At 40.3% G+C, this 19,457-nt stretch overlaps 1 protein-coding gene across 19 annotated transcripts in view; it reads right to left on the bottom strand.

Annotated features, from left to right (window-relative positions):
- The window catches only part of R3HDM2 (R3H domain containing 2), a 245,846-nt gene extending 230,904 nt beyond the window's left edge, over positions 1–14,942 (bottom strand). For 8 of the 19 annotated variants that reach the window (XM_037845205.1, XM_037845210.1, XM_037845203.1 and 5 more), the window contains exon 1: positions 14,743–14,940. The gene's annotated coding sequence lies outside the window, so the exon portion shown is untranslated. Of the gene's footprint in view, positions 1–14,742 lie in introns of all 19 variants that reach the window. The other 11 variants (XM_037845192.1, XM_037845191.1, XM_037845195.1 and 8 more) reach the window with 2 other exon arrangements.
- Positions 14,943–19,457: the final 4,515 nt, after the last annotated feature.

The following is a 19,457-nucleotide window of genomic DNA, read 5'->3' as shown; positions in this document are numbered from 1 at the left end:
AGAACACACACCAATGTTCATAGCAATATTATTCACAATCACCAAAAGATGGAAACAACCCAAGTGTCCATCAAGAGATGATGAATTTTAAAAAGGGGCTTTAAACATACAATAGAATATTATTCAGCCATAAAAAAGAATGACGTTCTGATACATGCAACAACATGGATGAACCTTGAAGATGTCTTGTTAAGTGAAACAAGCCAGGCACAAAAGGACAAATACTGTAAGATCTCACTGAAATAACCAGAATAAGAAAATTTATAAGAGTCAGAAACTTGAATACAGGTCACCACAGGCCAGGGTGGGGGTAGGGAAACGGGAATTAATGTTTAGTCGATTCAGAATTCCTGTTTGGGTTGATGGAAAAGCTCTGGTAATGGATAATATTGATGGAAGCACAACATTGTGAATGCAATTAACACTACTGAGTTATATATTTAGATGTGGTTAAAAGGAGATATTTTGGGTTGTATATATGTTACTAGAATAAAATTTTTTTAAAATAGCCATACAACTGTCTAACAGAAAGAGTAAATCCTAATGTAACCTGTGGACTACAGTTAATAGTATAATTATAATAACACTTTCATCACTTGTAACAAAGGTACCACATCAATGCAAAACATTAATAATGGGGACAGGTACATGGGAACCGTATATTTTCTGCATGATTCCTCTATAAGTACACAACTTCTCTCATAAAAATATATATTAAAATGTACAGTATGCAACAAAAGATACATGCAAGACAAGACAAATAAACTGGATATAATGGCCCATCCAAAGGAAAAAGACAAAAATCCAGAAACAATCAACAAAGAAGACCAGACTCAATACATACTAGACAAAGACTTCTAAAAAATGACCCTCAACGTGCTCAAAGAAATAAGTGAAAACCCAGAGAAAGAATTAAGGATATCAAGAAAATAATGAATGAACAATATGAGAATCTGAATTTAACAAAAAAAAAAAAAAAAAAAAACCCTTTTTTTTTAAGGAACGAATGAGAAATACTGGAATCAAAGACCACAATAATTCAAATGAAAAATTCCCTAGAGTTTCAACAGCAGATTGGAGCTGGCAGAAGAAATCAGTGAACTCATAGACAAAACAATATAAATGACTCAGGCTTAGGAGCAGAAAAAAAATTTTTTTAAAAGCAAACAGAGACTAAGAGACCTGTGGGATACCATCAAGCATACCAATATACAAATTATGGGAGTCCCAGAAGGAGCAGAAAGAGAAAAAGGGGCAGAAGAATATTCAAAGAAATAACAGCAGAAAACTTCCAAAATTTAATGAAAGATATGAATATGCACATCCAAGAAGCCCAACAAACCACAAACAGGATAAACTAAAAGAGAACCTGCCCAGACACATAGTAGTCAAACTACTGAATGCCAAGGAAACAGAGAGTTCCAAAAGTTGCAAGTGAAGAGCAATGTATTACATACAAGGGAGTCTCAATCAAGATTAAAGCCTGAATTCTCATCAGAAGCCATGGAGTCAAGAAGGCAAGGCAGTGGGATGAAATATTTAAAGTACTAGAGAAAACAATTGCCAATCAAGAATATTACATCCATGAGACAGTATTTCAAAAATGAGGGTGAGATTAAGGCATCCCCGGACAAACAAAAGTTGAGAGAGTTTGTAACCAATACAAGCAATGCTAATGGGAGTTTAAAAGAATGATAGGAAAGGATACTAGACAGTGGCTTAAAGTGGCATAAAGAAATAAAGTCCTCCAGTAAAGGTAACCATGTGGGTAATTATAAATGCCAGTACTACTGTAGGGTACTTTTGCTATGTAACTCCACTCTTTACTTCTTACAGGTTCTAAAATGCAAATACATAAAAAGTAAAGATAAATCTATGGTTTTGGACCTACAATGTATAAACATATAATTTGTAAAAAGTACAACAAAAAGGAGGGGGAATCAAGAAGTATAGGAATAGTGTATGTGTAAACTATTGAACTTAAGTTGGTATCAAATCAAACAAGATTTTTATAGATTTAAGGTTAAGCCCCCTGGTAAATACAAAGAAAACCAGTGACAAATATGTACAGAAAGAAATGAGAAAGGATTCAAAATGGTACAATAAAATCAAATAAATATGAAAGTAGATATTAATGGAAGCATTAAGGGACAAAACAGACACAAGACTTAAAAAGACCAAATAGTAACATGACAGAAGTCTTGCATTAGCAGTAGTTACTTCAAATGTAGATGGATAAAACTCTCCAGTGAAAAGGTAGAGACTGGTAGAATGGATAAAAAAGTATGATCCAACTATATGCTGTTTACAAGAAACTCACCTTAAATTGAAGACACAAGAAGGCTGACAGTGAAAGGATGGAAAAAAATATACACTATGCAAGTAGTAACAAAAGAGAGATAAGGTAGCTATACTAACATTAAATAAAAGAGACTTTAGGTCAAAAACTGTAACAAGGGGCAAAGAAAGTCACTCCATATGGATAAATGGGACAATTCAACAAGAAGTCAGAACTATTTTAAGTATACATTCATTTAATGTCTGAGACCCTAAATATGTGAAACAAATATTGATAGATTTGAAGGGAGAAATACTTCTACATTAATAGTAGGTGACTTGAATAAACTACTTTCAATAGAACATCTAGAAAGAAGATCAGTAAGGAAATAGATGTCTCAAATGACACTATGAACCAACTAAACCTAAAAAATGTATATAGCGCACTTCACCCAACAGCAGCAGAATACACATTCTTCTCTAGTACACATGGATCATTCTCCCCAACAGACCATACGTTAGGTCATAAGACAAGTCTCAATAAATTCAAAAATATTGAAATCATACAATGTCTCTTTCCAATCACATTGGAATGAAGCTAGAAATCAGTAACATAGGAAGAACTGAACAATTCACAAATAAGTGGAAATTAAACAACGCACTCTTAAACAACCAATGCATCAAAAATGAAATTACAAGGGAAAATAGGAAATATCTTGAGGTAAATGAAAACAAAAACACAACCTACCAAAACTTACAGGAGGCAACAAAGATGAAGCAGAGAGGGAATTTACAGCTCTAAACGCTTACATTAAAAAAAAAAAAAAAAAAAGATTTCAAATCGGACACCTAATGTCACAACTAGAGGATCTAGAAAAAGAAAACCAAAGTACACCTAAAGCAAGCAGAAAGAAGGAAATAACAAAGATTAGACTGAAGCTATATGGGACATTGAATAAAAAAACAACATAGAGAATCAACAGAACTACAAGTGGGTTCTTTCAAAAGATCAATTAAAATTGATAATCCCTTAACTAGAGACAAAGGAAAAAAGAGAAAGGACACAAATAGTCAAAATCAGAAATGAAAAGGGGGACATTACTACTCACCCTACAGAAATAAAGAGGACAATAAGAGGATATTATGAACAACTGTACGCCAACAAATTAGATAATCTGGATGAAATGGACGAATTCCTAAAAACTACATACAATGACTCAAGAAAAAACAGAAGCTCTCCACAAACCAATAATCTGACACTGAATAAGTAATCAAAACCTCCCAACCAAGAAAAGCCCAGACCAGATGGCTTCTACCAAACATTCCAAGAAAAGTTAATACCAATCCTGCTCAAATTCAAAATAAATAAATAAATAAATAAAGACGAGGGAACTCCCTAATTCATTCATTGAGGCCAACATCAAGCTAATACCAAAGCCAGATAAAGATACCACAGAAAAGAAAAAATACAGACCAAATCCCTTATAATAGATGCAAAAATCATCAACAAAATACTAACAAACCGAATTCAACAGCACATTATACACCATGATCAAGTGGGATTCATCACAGCTATGCAAGGGTGATTCAACATAAGAAAATCAATTAATGGAATACGCCACATTAATAGAACAAAAGAAAAAAAGAAAAAAAGGATCATCTTAATTGATGCAGCAAAGGTATCTGACAAAATCTAGCACCCCTTCTTGAGAAAAACACTTAGAAAACTAGGAATAGAAGGAAACTTCCTCAATATGATAAAGGGTATATATGAAACACCAACAGCTAATATCATACTCAATGATGAAAGACTGAAATGTTTCCCTCTAAGATCAGGGAAAAACAAGGATGCCCACTGTCATCACTATATTCAATACTACCCTGGAAATTCTAGCCAGAGCAATCAGACAAGAGAAAGAAATAAATGGCATCCAAATTGGAAAGGAAGAGGTAAAACTCTCTCTATTTGCAGATGACATGATCTTATACACAGAAAACCCTGAAAAATCCACAAAAAAGAAACCAGAACTAATAACAAATTCAGCAAGATGGGAGAGTACAAAATCAACAACCAAAACTCAGTAGTGTTTCTATACACTAGTAATAAGCAAGCTGAGGAGGAAATCAAGAAAAAAATTCCATTTGCAATAGCAACTAAGAGAATCAAGTATCTAGGAATAAATCTAACCAAGGATGTAAAGGCCTTGTACACAGAAAACTGCAAAACACTGCTAAAAGAAATCAAAGAAGACCTAAATAAACAGAAGGATATTCCATGCTCATGGTTTGGAATACTAAATATTAAGATGTCAATTCTACCCAAACCGATTAATAGATTCAATGCTATCCCGATCAAAATTCCAACAGCCTTCTTTTCAGAAGTGGAGAAGCCAATCAGCAGTTTTATTTGGAAGGTTAAGGGGCCCCTAACAGCCAAAGCCATCTTGAAAAAGAAGAATGAAGTTAGAGGACACACACTACCCAAAGTCACAGTAACCAGGAGATGGAAGAAGATGGCGGCATAGAGAGGAGTGGAAGCTAGTTTGTCCCCCTGGAACAACTAATAAACAACCAGGAACAACTAGGAAATAATCTGGAATAACTGCAGGGGGACATACGTGACTGTCCACTCATCATACACCAACCTGAACTGGGAGGAATGCCTGAGATTGCAGCATAAAATCTGTAAGTAAAAACTGTGGATCCAAGCCGGGAGCCCCCTCTCCCCACAGCCCAAACTGCAAAGCCTTGTGGTGCTAGAGAGCAGCACTCTCCGAGCAAGTGAATATAGCTCAGCTGAGCTCCAACTGAGGTTTCAATTAACAAACATGGACTGCTCAATACAAGCTATGAATCCCCAACAAGCAGACAGAGGCTTTTGGTGATGACTGACCTCGGAGAGCTGGAGGGTGGCTGCAGACTGGCCCTGAAGGGGGCTTTCTGTCCCTTTTTCGGCTCAGTGGAGAAAACCTCAGCCATTTTCAGTTACCAGAGCTCTGACCCAGACAAGGGTGGCAACAGCACAGGTAGAGAGTCTGTTCAAATGCAAATGACCTCTCCCTAGAGGGTGTATTTTCCCTAAGAAGAAGAAGGTGGTGTCATGCTCTACTACCCACCTTCTATTCAGAGCCTGGTGGAAAACAGCCATGGCCACACCTCCTTACACCAGTGCAGAGCTACAGGCTGACAGGTGCCACCTGCTGGGCAGAAAAGCACAGTGACTTGAGGCCTCACAGGGTGTACCAGTCTTCTAATACACACCCTCAGGGAGACATGATACCATTGCCTCCTTCGGAGACCTGAGCCTGTTCTGGGCTGGGAAAACCTGATCAGATGCCTAGACAACAGAAAACTACAACCTACACTAAGAAAAACAAAGTTATGGCCCAGTCAAAGGAACAAACTTACATTTCAACCGAGATACAGGAATTTAAACAACTAATACTAAATCAATTCAAAAAGTTTAGGGAAGATATGGCAAAAGAGATGAAGCATATAATGAAAACACCGGGTGTACATAAGGTAGAAATCAAAACTTCAAAAAAACAACTGGCAGAATCTATGGAAATGAAAGACACAACACAAGATATGAATGACACAATGGAAACATACAACAGCAGATCTCAAGAGGCAGAAGAAAACACTCAGAAACTGGAGAACAAGGCACCTGAAAGCCTACACAAAAAAGAAAAGATAAAGAAAAGAATGGAAAAATACGAGCAACATCTCCGGGAACTTAAGGACAAAATAAAATGCAGGAAAGTATGTTTCATTGGTGTCCCAGAAGGAGAAGAGAACGGAAAAGGGGCAGAAGCAATAATAGAGGAAATAATCAACAAAAATTTCCCATCTCCTATGAAAGACATAAAATTACGGATCCAAGAAGTGCAGCGTACCCCAAACAGAATAGATCTGAATAGGCCTACGCCAAGAAACTTAATAACTGGATTATCAAATGTCAAAAATAAAGAGAGAATCCTGAAAGCAGCAAGAGAAAAGCAATCCATCACATACAAAGAAAGCTTGATAAGACTATGTGCAGATTTCTCAACAGAAACCATGGAGGCAAGAAGGAAATGGGGTGATATATTCAAGATACCAAAAGAGAAAAACCACCAACCAAGAATCCTTTATCCAGCAAAACTGTCCTTCAAATATGAGGGAGAGCTTGAAACATTCTCTGACAAACAGACAATGACAGAGTTTGTGAAAAAGATACCTGCTCTACAGGAAACACTAAAGGAAGCACTGCACGTAGAAAGGAAAAGACAGGAGTGAGAGGTGTGGAAAACAATTTTGAGAGACAGTAGCACAGCAATGTAAGTACACTGAACAAAGATGACTGTGAATATGGTTGAAAGAGAAAGGTTAGGAGTGTGTGGGACACCAGAATGAAAGACGAAAGATAAAGACTAGGACTGTATAACTCAGTGAAACCTAGGGTGCTCAATGATTGTAATAAAAGGTACAAATATGTTTTTACATGAGGTACACTGCAAGGTATGAAAAACAGGGTGGGATTGGGAAGAAATAATATCAAGGCAAACTAGAAAAAAAAATAAAGTCATGCCATAAATTACTTATTAAAAAAAAAAAGAAAAGTCACAGTAACCAAAATAGCATGGTATTGACACAAGGTTAGATACATAGACCAATGGAATCAAATTGAGAGCTCTGAAATCAACCCTCACATTTATGGCCAACTGATATTTTTTTAAATTCAATTTTATTAAGATATATTCACATACCATACAATTAATTGTTCACAGTACCAATATATAGTGCATTCATCACCACAATCAATTTTTGAACATTTTTATTATCACAAAAAAATAAGAATAAAAATTAAAGTAACAAAGAGCACACAAAACATCCCAAACCCCCCCCTTCTCCCTATAATTCATTTACTTTTTGTCCCCGTTTTTCTACTTATCTGTTGCTACACTGGATACAGAGAGTGTGAGCCACAGGTTTTAGTCACACCATGTAAACTATATAGTTATACAATCCTCTTCAAGAACCAAGGCTACTGGGTTGCAGTTTAACAACTTCAGGTATTTCCTTCTAGCTATTCCAGTACACTAAAAACTAAAAAGGGATATCCATATAATGCATAAGAACAGCCTCCAGAATGACCTCTTGAGTCTATCTGAAATCCCTCAGCCACTGAAACTTTATTTTGTTTCATTTCTCTTCCCACTTTTGGTCAAGAATGCTTTCTCAATCCCATGATGCCAGGTCCAGGCTCAGCCCCAGGATTAATGTCCCACAATGCCAAGGAGATCTGCACTACTGGAAGTCATGTCCCACATATGGGGGAGGGCAGAAAGTTTACCTGCAAAGTTTGGCCAACTAACTTTTGCAAAGAGGACCAAATCCACTCAATGGGGAAAGAATAGTGTCTTCAACCAATGATGCTAGGAAAACTGGAAGCCCATCTGGAAAAGAATGAAGGTGAACTCCCTCATATTATGAATAAAAAGCAACTAAAAATTCATCAAAGAACTAAAGATAAGAGCCAAAACTATACAACTCCTAGAAGAAAATGTAGGAAAGCATCTTCAGGACCTTGTGTTAGACAATGGTTCTTAGACTTTATACCCAAAGTACAAGCAACAAAACAATAAATAGATAAATGAAACCTCATCAAAATTAAAACCTTTTGCGCAAAGGACTTTATCTTGAAAGTAAAAAGGCAACCTACACAATGGAGGAAAGAACTCCTACAACTCAACAACAAAAAGACAAACAACCCAATTAAAAAATACTCAAAAGGTTTGAATAGACTTTTCTCCAGAGATACACACATGGCCAAAAAGCACATGAAAAGATGATCAACATCACTAGCCATTAGGGAAATGCAAATCAAAACCACGATTAGATACTATTTCAAACCCACTAGCATGGCCAGTATTTTTAAAAAGTGAAAAATAACAAGCACTGGAGAAAATGTAGAGAAATAGGAACACTTGTTCATCGATGGTGGGAATGGAAAATGGTACAGCCAGTGTGGAAGACAGTTTGGCAGTTCCTCAGAAAGAAGTGTAGAATTACCATATGATCCTGCATTCCCACCCATAGGTAGACACCCAAAAGAATTAAAGGCAGGGACTCAAACAAATATTTTCACATTGATGTTCATAGCGGCATTATCCACAATTGCGAAAAGATGGGAGCAACCCAAGTGTCCATCAACTGATAAATGGATAAGCAAAATGTGGTATATACATACAATGGAAAATTATGCAGCCATAAAAAAGAATGATGTTCTCATACATGCAACATAGATGAAACTTGAAGACACAATGTTGAGTGGAATAAGCCAACACAAAAGAACAAATATTTTGTGATTTCACTGATATAATTAGAATAAACAAATTTATAGAGTCAGAAACTAGAATACAGGTTACCAGGGGTGAGGGTGTAGGGAATGAGGAGTTAATGTTTAACTGGTAGAGCTTCTGTTTAGGGTGATACAAAAGTCTTGGTAATGGATGGTGTTAATGGCAGCATAATGCTGTGAATGTTAACTACCACTACTGAACGATATATTTGAATGCAGCTAATAAAAAGTTACAAGAATAAAAATTTTTCATAAAACCATAGTACTGTACAACACAGTGAATCCTAATGTAAACTATGAATTATAGTTAATAGTATGAGTATAATAATATTCTTTCATCAATTGCAACAAAGGTATAACACTAGTGCAAAATGTTAATGTCCTAGTTTGCTAATGCTGCAGAATGTAAAACACCAGAGATGGACAGGCTTTTATAAAATGGGGATTTATTTCACTACACAGTTACAGTCTTAAGGCCACAAAATGTCCAAGGTAACACCTCAGCAATCAGGTACCTTCACCGGAGGATGGCCAATGGCGTCCGGAAAACCTCTGCCAGCTAGGAAGGCAGCTGGCGTCTGCTCCAAAGCTCTGGCCTCAAAACGGCTTCTCCCAGGACGTTCCTTTCCAGCAAGCTTGCTTCTCTTCAAAACATCACTCCCAGCTGCACTCTCTTTCTTCCCCCCTGAGTCAGCTCATTTATAGAGCTCCACCAATAAGGGCCCACCCTGAATGGGCGGGGCCACACCTCCATGAGAACATCTCATCAGAATCATTGCCCACAGCTGGGTGGGGCACATTCCAAGCAAATCCAACCATCACCAAAACGTCTGTCCCACAAGACCACAAAGATAATAGCATTTGGGGGACACAATACATTCAAACCGGCACATTCCACCCCCTGGACCCCAAAATGACATTATCTTTCCAAATACAAAATACATTCATTTCATCACAATATCACAAAAACTTAAACCATTTCAGTAACAAAAGTTAAGTACAAAATCCCATCAAAATCAAATATAGGCATGGTCAGTCCTAAGGCATACTTTTCCTTTAGCTTGGATCTGTGGACTTAGAACAAGTTATATGCTTCCAGTATACAAAGGAGGGACATTCATAGGATGAACATTCCCACTGCCATAAGGAGAAACAGTAAGAAAAACAGGGTTAACAGGACCAAAACAGTTCTTAAAACCTGCAGGACAAACTCCATTAGATTTCAAAGTCTCAGAGTCATTTACAGAACAACGTTGCATCCTTGGGGCTTGAGAGAGTGGAAGCCTAACCCTTCCTAAGGGCCTTTTCGGCAGCCCTTTCCTCTCCAAACGCTTAGGTGAGTGCTCCAACATACCCACACATTGGGGAGACCACCTTCTCGGCCCCACCCTCCTCAAACATCAGGGCTGCTCCCGGATTCCCTTCCATCTCCGGGGCACACGCTCAACCCCTTCAGAACAGTGTGGTGGCAGCCAGGCTCACCCCAATTCCCTGGGAATGTGCTCCACTCTCTTTGGGACCTCAGGTGGCAAAACTCTTCCAGAGCATCGAGGTGGAATGCCCACCCTCGACCTCTGGGGCAAACTCACCCTTTCCATGCGTGTGGGCTGCTCCACTCTCCCAGCCCAAGGCCTCTTGACTCCAGACCTCAACCTCCATGGCTCTGTGTTTGAAGAAATTTTTCCCGCAATTTGCTCCTTGTCTGTCTCCTTCAGTCCAGACTGGCAGCGGCTCTGTCTATAAAGTTCTCGCAAAAATTCCGTTGGCTTTGCATGAAGCATGCAGGGGTCAAAGCCATCAGACAATAGGACTTTCCACAAATCCTTTCTGGATAATTCCATCTCCAATCTTGGCTTGTACTGATATGGCAGCTGGGTTCCATGTTTGGTTACGTCCTCACATTGGGCTGTAGCTTCTGGGATTCCACCCCCTGGAAGCTCATAATTTTCCAAGCCATTAGCTTCCGGTTTCTTAGAACCCAAGAGTTCAGTTCTAAGTTTATCTCTCTCTGCTCGCATTTTACTATAAGCTGCAAGGAGAAGCCAGGTTATGTCCTCCACACGTAGTCTGGAGATCTCCTCAGCTAAGTACTCCAGGTTGTCACTTTTAAATTCTTCCTTCCATCTGACACCAGGACTCAATTTTGCCAAATTCTCTGCCACTTTAAAACAAGGATCACCTTTCTTCCAGTTTGCAACAAAACATTCATCATTTCTGTTCAAGGCCTCATCAGAAGTATCTTTAGAGTCCATATTTCCACTAACAGTCTCTTTAAAGCAGTTTTGGCCTTTTCTATCAAGCTCCTCACAACTCTTCCAGAAACTCCCCATTATCCATTTAAAAAGCCGTTCCAACATGTTTGGTATTTGCAAACTCAGCAGCAAAAGCACCCCACTCTCGGTACCAAAATCCGTCCTAGTTTGCTAATGCTGCAGAATGCAAAACACCAGAGATGGATAGGCTTTTATAAAATGGGGGTTTATTTCACTACACAGTTACAGTCTTAAGGCCACAAAATGTCCAAGGTAACACCTCAGCAATCAGGTACCTTCACCGGAGGATGGCCAATGGCGTCCGGAAAACCTCTGCCAGCTAGGAAGGCAGCTGGCGTCTGCTCCAAAGCTCTGGCCTCAAAACGGCTTCTCCCAGGACGTTCCTTTCCAGCAAGCTTGCTTCTCTTCAAAACATCACTCCCAGCTGCACTCTCTTTCTTCCCCCCTGAGTCAGCTCATTTATAGAGCTCCACCGATAAGGGCCCACCCTGAATGGGCGGGGCCACACCTCCATGAGAACATCTCATCAGAATCATTGCCCACAGCTGGGTGGGGCACATTCCAAGCAAATCCAACCATCACCAAAACGTCTGTCCCACAAGACCACAAAGATAATAGCATTTGGGGGACACAATACATTCAAACCGGCACAGTTAATAGGGAAAACTGCAAGTGTGAGGGTGGTATATGGGAACTCTGTACTTTATGCATGATTTTTCTGAGTACCTACAATTTCTCTACTAAAAAATTATTTAAGAAGTGTAATATTCTTTACCCCTCCCTCAAAATCTACTTTTTCTTAAAGCTTTCTGTATGAATTTATGAAGAGATGTGGCACAGGAATAAGGACTGCCGATCATTCAGAAACTGTAATCTACACTCAAACTGCAGGTCAGTACTCAGTATTATCTGTTAAGAGATGAGAATATAGCATAGAGGTCAAATTATTTTAAATATCTCGGGGACCTGTGAATGACTTCATAGAAACTGTGAAAGGATAACAGGGGACAAAAATAGTTCAGTAGAAGCTTTTTGCCGATCTGCTTAAATTATATTAGAAATTATTTGCAAAACTAAAACTACTAACATATTTCTGATGCTTTTATTTCTTTATACAAATAATATCAGAACCAGATTCAGTCCAATGCATACTGGATCATCAATTCTTCCACCACCCACAAATCATTTTCTCAAAGGTCTGGCAGCTTTCAATGTCTGGCAAAAGTTTAAGCGAAAGCCTTAGCCTTGCCACCAGCATTCCTACAAAGTGTTGAAAGCACTACCTCATCTCCTTTGCCTCCCTAAGCTGGAGAAGAGTGACAGAAACTGTTCCATAGAGAAATCTCACCCAGGCCACTCTATCCGGAAGGTCAACAAAGGTAACAAATGCTCCAACTAAGAAATAAGAAAATAAATAAATAAATGAGGTATAATCCACAGAACTCAGGGTGCCTGCTCCTTCTACCCTGAGACCTAATATGGATGGAATTCAGTTGCTAAAAACGCCTCCTAAAATGGATTTGTGAAAAAAGGATCATATATTCTCCAGAACAGAACACTCCACCATTGTTAGAGAAAGCTATTTTTACAGGCTTTGGGCTCAGTTGTCTCCATTTGAATGAGAAGTGGAAATCTAACCCAGAGAGCCAGGACTATATACATTAACATCTTTATTCTCCTGAAAAATTCAAAGTGGAACGGGCCTGCTCAGCTGTCAGGGGTCATAGAGGTAAAGACAGTAGTATTTGCCTTAGCAAGGATATGAACAGATCCTAAGAGAAGAGTCTGAAGCAAGCAGTAGGTAAAAATTCCAGTCAAATGACAGATCTGAGATAATCTTCCTTCAAGCCCACCAACTAAATGTCTCCACACTCTAGCCCCCTCTCCACCTTCAGAGTGCTTTCATTCAATGACCTGAAAGCAAAGATTTGTCAAAATAGATATACGACAAGAAACGACAGAAAAAAAAACAGCTCAAGGTCTTCCAGAGTACCTTACAAAATCCTAGTGCAAACCCATCCCATATCTCCAAGGACAACCAATACCTGTTCTCTGATCAGGAAGTCATAACAATGAAAGAGTTCAAGAATAAAAACTCCTCTGTACCTATTCGTTCAGTGAATAAATTTGTTGAGCACTCACTGCATGTCAAGTGCTGTACTACCTGCTGAGGATACAGCAATTAACAAAACAGAAACATCCACCCTCATGAAGCTTACTTTCTAATGGGGGGAGACTAAAATAAATAGTATGTTATAGGTTGATAAGAGAAAATTCAGACAGAGAAGTGGGAAAGGGGGTGAGTTATGTAAAGGTATGGGGGTAAGGGCTTTGCAATTTAGACAGCCAGAGAAATGTCACTCACTGTTAGAGTGACATTTGAGTAAAGACCTCAGAGAGGTAATGGGACAAGCTAGGCAGCTTTATAAGGGGTGACTCTGGAAAACAGAACAAGCGCATAGGTCCTGAAACAGAAGTGTGCCTGGTATATTCAAGGAATGGCCAGGAGGCCCATGAGAGTGTTGGGGGGGAAAGGGGTGTTACAGACCTAGTGCCTTAAAGGTAATGGTAAAGACTGGTTTTTATTCTGAAAGAGAACGGAAGTCATCTCCTCTTCTAACTCCTTTCCATTAAAAAATATCAAGCACACTATTTTGATACACGCAAATTTTGTTAAAAAAAAACTTTTCAAATTTGAAGCTCTACAGTATAGATCACATGGTGGACAAAGAGGCAGCTGGAACTCCAACTCTGCAATTTGACTTTGGCTGACAGAATTCATCATACCTTCAAGAAAAGTTCTTCTCTCAATCCTCTGGAGAACAGCAACAGGAGAAGAAAAATACAAAAGTGAACTGAATTAACCCAACCTACCACTTTCCACTACTATTTAAACTTTTTCTGCATAATGTCATAGGCAACCCATAGGGTTCTATATGGAAGATAAAAAAAAATATTGGAGAAAGAAAATGAAAAAATGCATTAGGAAGAAAAAAGAGCCACAAACAACAATTAAATCTGAAAATACAATATAATGCTAGGAATTTGTGACATTCCTCAAGTGGAATCTGTCACCTCCCTCTTCTCCAGTCTCCACGTTGCCCAACATCAGAAAGGAATCAGGCTTCTCAAAAAGTTTGCGTAGACATTCTCCACCTGGAATCTGAATTTAAATCTTCCCACTTTTACTTCTTTGGTTTTGGTTTTACACACCTCCGAAACTGTTATTCGGTCATTTATCATCATTACCCAAGAACAATTCACTTTGAGTGAACAAATATTCCGTGGAGTTACTAAGATTATGGTCACAAATGTCGAAAAACGTTGGCTCAACTACAGAGAACCAAAATCGAGACGCTTTCAGGGACTCAAAAATGAGTTACGAGCTTAGTTAGTGTAGGCCCAACTTACAGGCTCCAGAAACATCTCCTTGTATGTGCCAACTCAAATACCTGCCCTGGAATAAACTCGGTCACCGGCATGATTTGAAACACTCCAACACCGTTCCCTCCCATTTTTCCAATGCTATGAAGGAAAACGGAGACCCAAGAAACACATGGAACTAGTCACCCCCAAGCACAAGGGCGCAACAGTTTTTAGGTCCCACCACACAGGCCACAAGTGGCGCCAGCCCCCCGCCCTCCGCCCAGCTTCTCTCCTGCACTCCAAGCGCACACTGGGGGATCTCGGGCCTCGGGCTTGTCCTTCCCGGGCGACTCCGGCCCTGACCCACCGCCCCGACGCCCCGACAACAGTGCGGGAGACACAAGCCGAGGATCCTCCGCCCGCCACGCCCCCTCCAAGGGGCCGCCCGCGCCGCCCGCCCTCGCGGCTGGGAGATAGCCTCACCTGGCGCGGGCCGTAGCGGGGAGGGCGCCCACGTCTCCGCCCGCCCGCCGCCCGGACCCACGGCCGCTTAGCTGCGGCTCGGTACCGACGGCCGGCGGCGGCGCGCTTCTGGGGGCGGGGTCTTCTCGGCGGGGGTTTCCCCGGGGCCTACGGCGGGAAAGCAGGGGGGACCGGGGCGGGGAAGGGGAAAGGGACTTGGGGAGGAGGGGAAGAGGGGGGAGAGAGGGGGAGACAAATCCGGAGAGGGAGAAAAGGGGGGAGGGGGAAAATCAGAAGGGAAAGAAAGGGCCAGAGTCCGCCCCCCGCTGCGGCCTGCGCGCTACGTCACCACGTCCGCCGTAGTCGTCACTGCGTTCAGCGCTCCGCGCGTCCCTGCTTCCTGTGTGCCCCTTTCCTTGCCAGCAAGCATCCCCCACCTCTCCAACCACGCCATGCACATGCTCCTCCCTGCACATACATATATACATGCATGCTTGCTCGCTCACTGTCTGTTGCTCCATCCGCGTTACCTTAGAAACTATGAAGCCACCAATCCAGATCCACGAGGGATCCTCAGTCCACCTTAAATCCATCAAGCCTGTTAGATCCACCTTAAATTTAAGCAACAGTAATGGTAACTGTAATTTCAATTCATTGAATACTTAAAACATCCTTTCACTTGGCACAGTAACTCTGGCACCCGAAACAGAGCATATATTCAATAAATATGTGTTGTATAAATAGATAAAGATAGCGTGGTGGGTAAATATCCATTCTACATATGAAAATCTGACCCAGAGAGAACTCCATCCTATTAAAATCACATTCTTACCATCACCCCTCTCTAAAATGTAGTTCATTTTCTAATGAATCATCTTATATTTCCAACCTTTCCCATTCTGTCCATTTGAGGCTGAATCAGTTTAGTTATTGATTGTGTGTATTTGGGGCACTTAACTAATCAACTCCCTCAGAGAAGACATGTATTCTTACATTGATAGAATTTGACCGTTGAATATTTACTATGCGACAGGAACTGCAATAGCAAAAAAATTTAAATAATTGTAGTACAATGTAAGTGGTATAATAGATAGATGTTCAATATGCAATGGAAACACAAGAAGGAACAATTAGTTCTTAGAGGTAAGAGAGGCTAACTTACAGAAAAACTGCTGGTGAAATTTAAAACTGGGCAGCTAGTGGGTAGGGGAGAGCTGGAGGGGAGCCACTCCACGGTTGGCCTGGGGTTCCCCAGATGGCTTGATTTTTTTCAAAACAAAGAGAGAGCTGCTGGACTCATCTTTGTTATTTTGAGACAAAGCCCCTGAACTTGGGCCCTCGCTTTATGTAGATGCAAGGGCTCATTTGTAGAAGGCAAGTGTTAGGGGAAAGCAGTTTTTGAAGTTGCTGTTCCATTTATTGGAATCGCACAACACCCAAAATTTCTGGTCTTTGTAGGAAACTAGCCACATGCTGGAATTGTCACAAAAATGTAATACTACAGCTATCTTGCTACCAGCTTGCAGATGAAACCAGGACTGAGAACAACAGGGCAAAGAGATAGAAGCAAGCTGGATCCTTGAGGACATTATTAAGCCATGAATCCCCCACCCTACCCTGACCCTCCTTATTAGGTCTCTGCTCTCCAGTTATAAGTCCCCGTTAGGACACTGATCATCCATGGGGTTCAGACTTCTGTTCCAGATTCCCTGGCCTAACCTTGAAGCCCTTTTGCTAGAGTATCACAGAGTGCTTCTGCAGGGAATCATAGCCCAGGCTTCTATGTTGCTCCATCCCAGAATGAGCATGGAGGAAAGACACCAGAAAAGAACAGGAGCTTTAGCCCAGAAACCTAAGGAGAGCTCTGCCCTTCCTCAAAAGAGAGATGACCTTTACAAATTACAGCTGTTTTTTTCTTACTGTGTGCTCGATTCAGAATGCCCCCTCCCCTGCTTCTGAATGCAGTGTCAGGAGCAAAGAGGGGGCCTCAAAATTCCTGGAAAGACCCCGCTCCTCCCTACCCCACAACCCTCACTACCTTAACAACAGTATCCATCCTGAAACCAGCAGAATTAATCCCATTATCCTTTTATCCATGTTTATATCAGCCCCAACAAAATGTTCTGGACTCCCAGGTCACCCTCCGTCTCCCTTACTCCAGTCCCCATACAGATCTGGAATCTTTTATTCTCTTCCCTTTTCCTACCCCTCCCTCCCTCTCAAAATATTTCCACTGTGCTCTCTGGAATGCTAGTGTGTCAGAAACAGAATCCCTACACCTTCTCAACCTCCTCTGTCCCCTTCATTATCTTGCTCGAGCTGAGACCTCAATCTCCCCTTCCAGTGGTGGCTGTTACCTCTATCACACCCAAATGACTTTGGGCCTGGAGATAGGATGAGAGTCCTCTCTGCTCCTCATCACCACTTTCAAACCACTCCTACTCCCTAAAATATACCACCTACTATCCCTAATTATCACTTGATCTCATTTCTCAAAGATGGCTCATATCATTCTCTCCAACAAGACTCCTATCATAATTCTTAATAATTTCAATATCCACTTGGACTGATCTTCTAATATCCTTGCTTCAGTTCCTTGGCCTCCTCACTTCCTGTGATCTTGCCCTTCACCCTGTATCAGTCACTCACTCTGAGATCATATCCTAGACGTTAACATTACCAGTAATAACTCCTCCATATTCTCAATGTCAGCCATCCCTCTAATACTCCCACTACTTTCTTTAGTACCCTGACTCCAAAAACCCTTTCAATCCACTGAGATCTACAGTCCCTTGGCTCTACCACCTTTTTGCTATGTCTCATCTTCCTCAGGCCCTCTTATTCCTCCTTACCTAGCATAAGTCCCTTGGTCAGTTATTATAATCACTCCCTTGTAGAGGGTTCTGATTGTCTGCTAAAATCCATCCTCCCCATTTCCGAAATGTTGAAGATTGTAGCTAAGCACTTAGCTGACCCTGTACACTACATCTCCCAGGCTTTCTTGCATTTAGGCATAGCCATGGTGCTAAAATCTTGCTAATGGAATGTGAGCCAAAGTAATATTTTCATGCTTTCTCTCCCCTTTCTGATAACCAGTAAAGGATGAGCCTCCTACCCAGCTTCTACCATTCAGGTGAGGAAAATGCTCCAGGACATGGCAAAGAAACAAGATGAAAGGACACTCAGTCCCTAAAGGACCCTAAAGGGTCATTTGAAGTCAAGACCCAAGGCATTGATCTGAAATCTATTTCTTTCTTGAAATAGAAATAAATGTCTTAAGTAAAAAAAATTTTAATTTTAATTTTAATTTAAATATATATATGTATATGTGTGTGTGTGTGTGTATTTTTTTAGGAGTTCACCAGAGAGGCAAGAATAGAGATTCCAGAGAGAGAGAATAACATAAGCGAAGTCATAGAGATATGAAATTCGTTCCATCAAGGATAAGCAAGTTCCAAGTTTTCAAGTCAGGGGCAGGGGAGATGATAGCCAGGAGGAAATATCAGCTAATAATCTTTACTACTTACCATGTGTGGAGTGTTCCACATCTATTATTTCTTTTTATTTAATTTTCAAAACAATAGGTATTATTATTATTATACCCATTTAATAGAGGAGGAAACCTGAGGCACAGTCTTTTAACCAAAATTCCAGATTTTGAGCTGAGGGAGTTTGTCCTCTGAAACTGTGCTCTCTTTTTTTTAACTGGAAAGGTCCCAATGTGCCATAATAGAGAGTGAAACAGTCTGTCTTTCTCGGGCAAGTGCAGTAACTAAAGAACAGCTAACGCCAAAATATCGGAGCTTCTGCCCCTAAAAGGAACATTCCTCTGCTTGTCCCCCTTTTGTTCACCTCTGATTCCCTCTCTGTTGGCTCCACAGGGAGAAGGGGAGCCACTGAAGTCATCCTAAGAGTTGAGGGCCTCTGAGAACTAAATACTGTAGTCAAGACATGAAACAAATAGCAAGACAACCATCTCCCCCAAACTCAAGATAAGGTTATCACCTAGAATGAAATTAGAAATATTAAATATTAGAGATAAGATCTGTTCCTATAGACTGGGGTAAAAAGGGTGGGGAGTGACAGCTAATGGGTACAGGGTTTCATATGGGGCTGATGAAAATGTTCTGGAATTAGGTCGTGGTGATGGTTGGTGCAATTCTTGGAATATATTAAAAGCCACTGAATTGTACGCTTCAAAAGGATGAGTTTTATAGAATGTGAAGTAAATTTCAATGAAACTGTTATTTTTAAATTAAATAAATTTACACTAGAAACTTAATAATAAATCTACTCCTTCATAGCTCTTAAAAAAAAAATCAGCCCTTATAGAAGAGAGCTAAGAGACGGTGACACACAAAAATCCAACCAAGGTGACTTGAGTATAACCACCCAGAAGCAGCTTAGATTGTAACATTTATTCATTCAGTAAATATATTTCAAGCATCTACATTATAGATCAGGCACTGTGCATGATGCCAGGAGTATAATGGGAAACAGCAGAGATGAGTCCAGAAGGGCAAATATTGGCAGAGTTTCTTCAGCACATCTAATATGGGAATACTTTGGCCCACAAACAAACCTGTGCGGCAGGAATAATAATAAACTTTTATTCAGCACTTATTATGTGCCAGCCACTGTTGTAAGTGCTTCACTAAATTATTTAATTATTAGAAAACTCCATGAGATGATCATGAAAGGTCTACAATCCCATATTCACAATCCTTAGGACCAGA

Source organism: Choloepus didactylus, chromosome 8 (assembly GCF_015220235.1).
Source record: "Choloepus didactylus isolate mChoDid1 chromosome 8, mChoDid1.pri, whole genome shotgun sequence".
NCBI classification, from domain to species: Eukaryota; Metazoa; Chordata; class Mammalia; order Pilosa; family Megalonychidae; genus Choloepus; species Choloepus didactylus.
The sequence above is the reverse complement of the archived record's forward strand: the minus strand, read 5'-3'. Positions and strand labels throughout refer to the sequence as shown.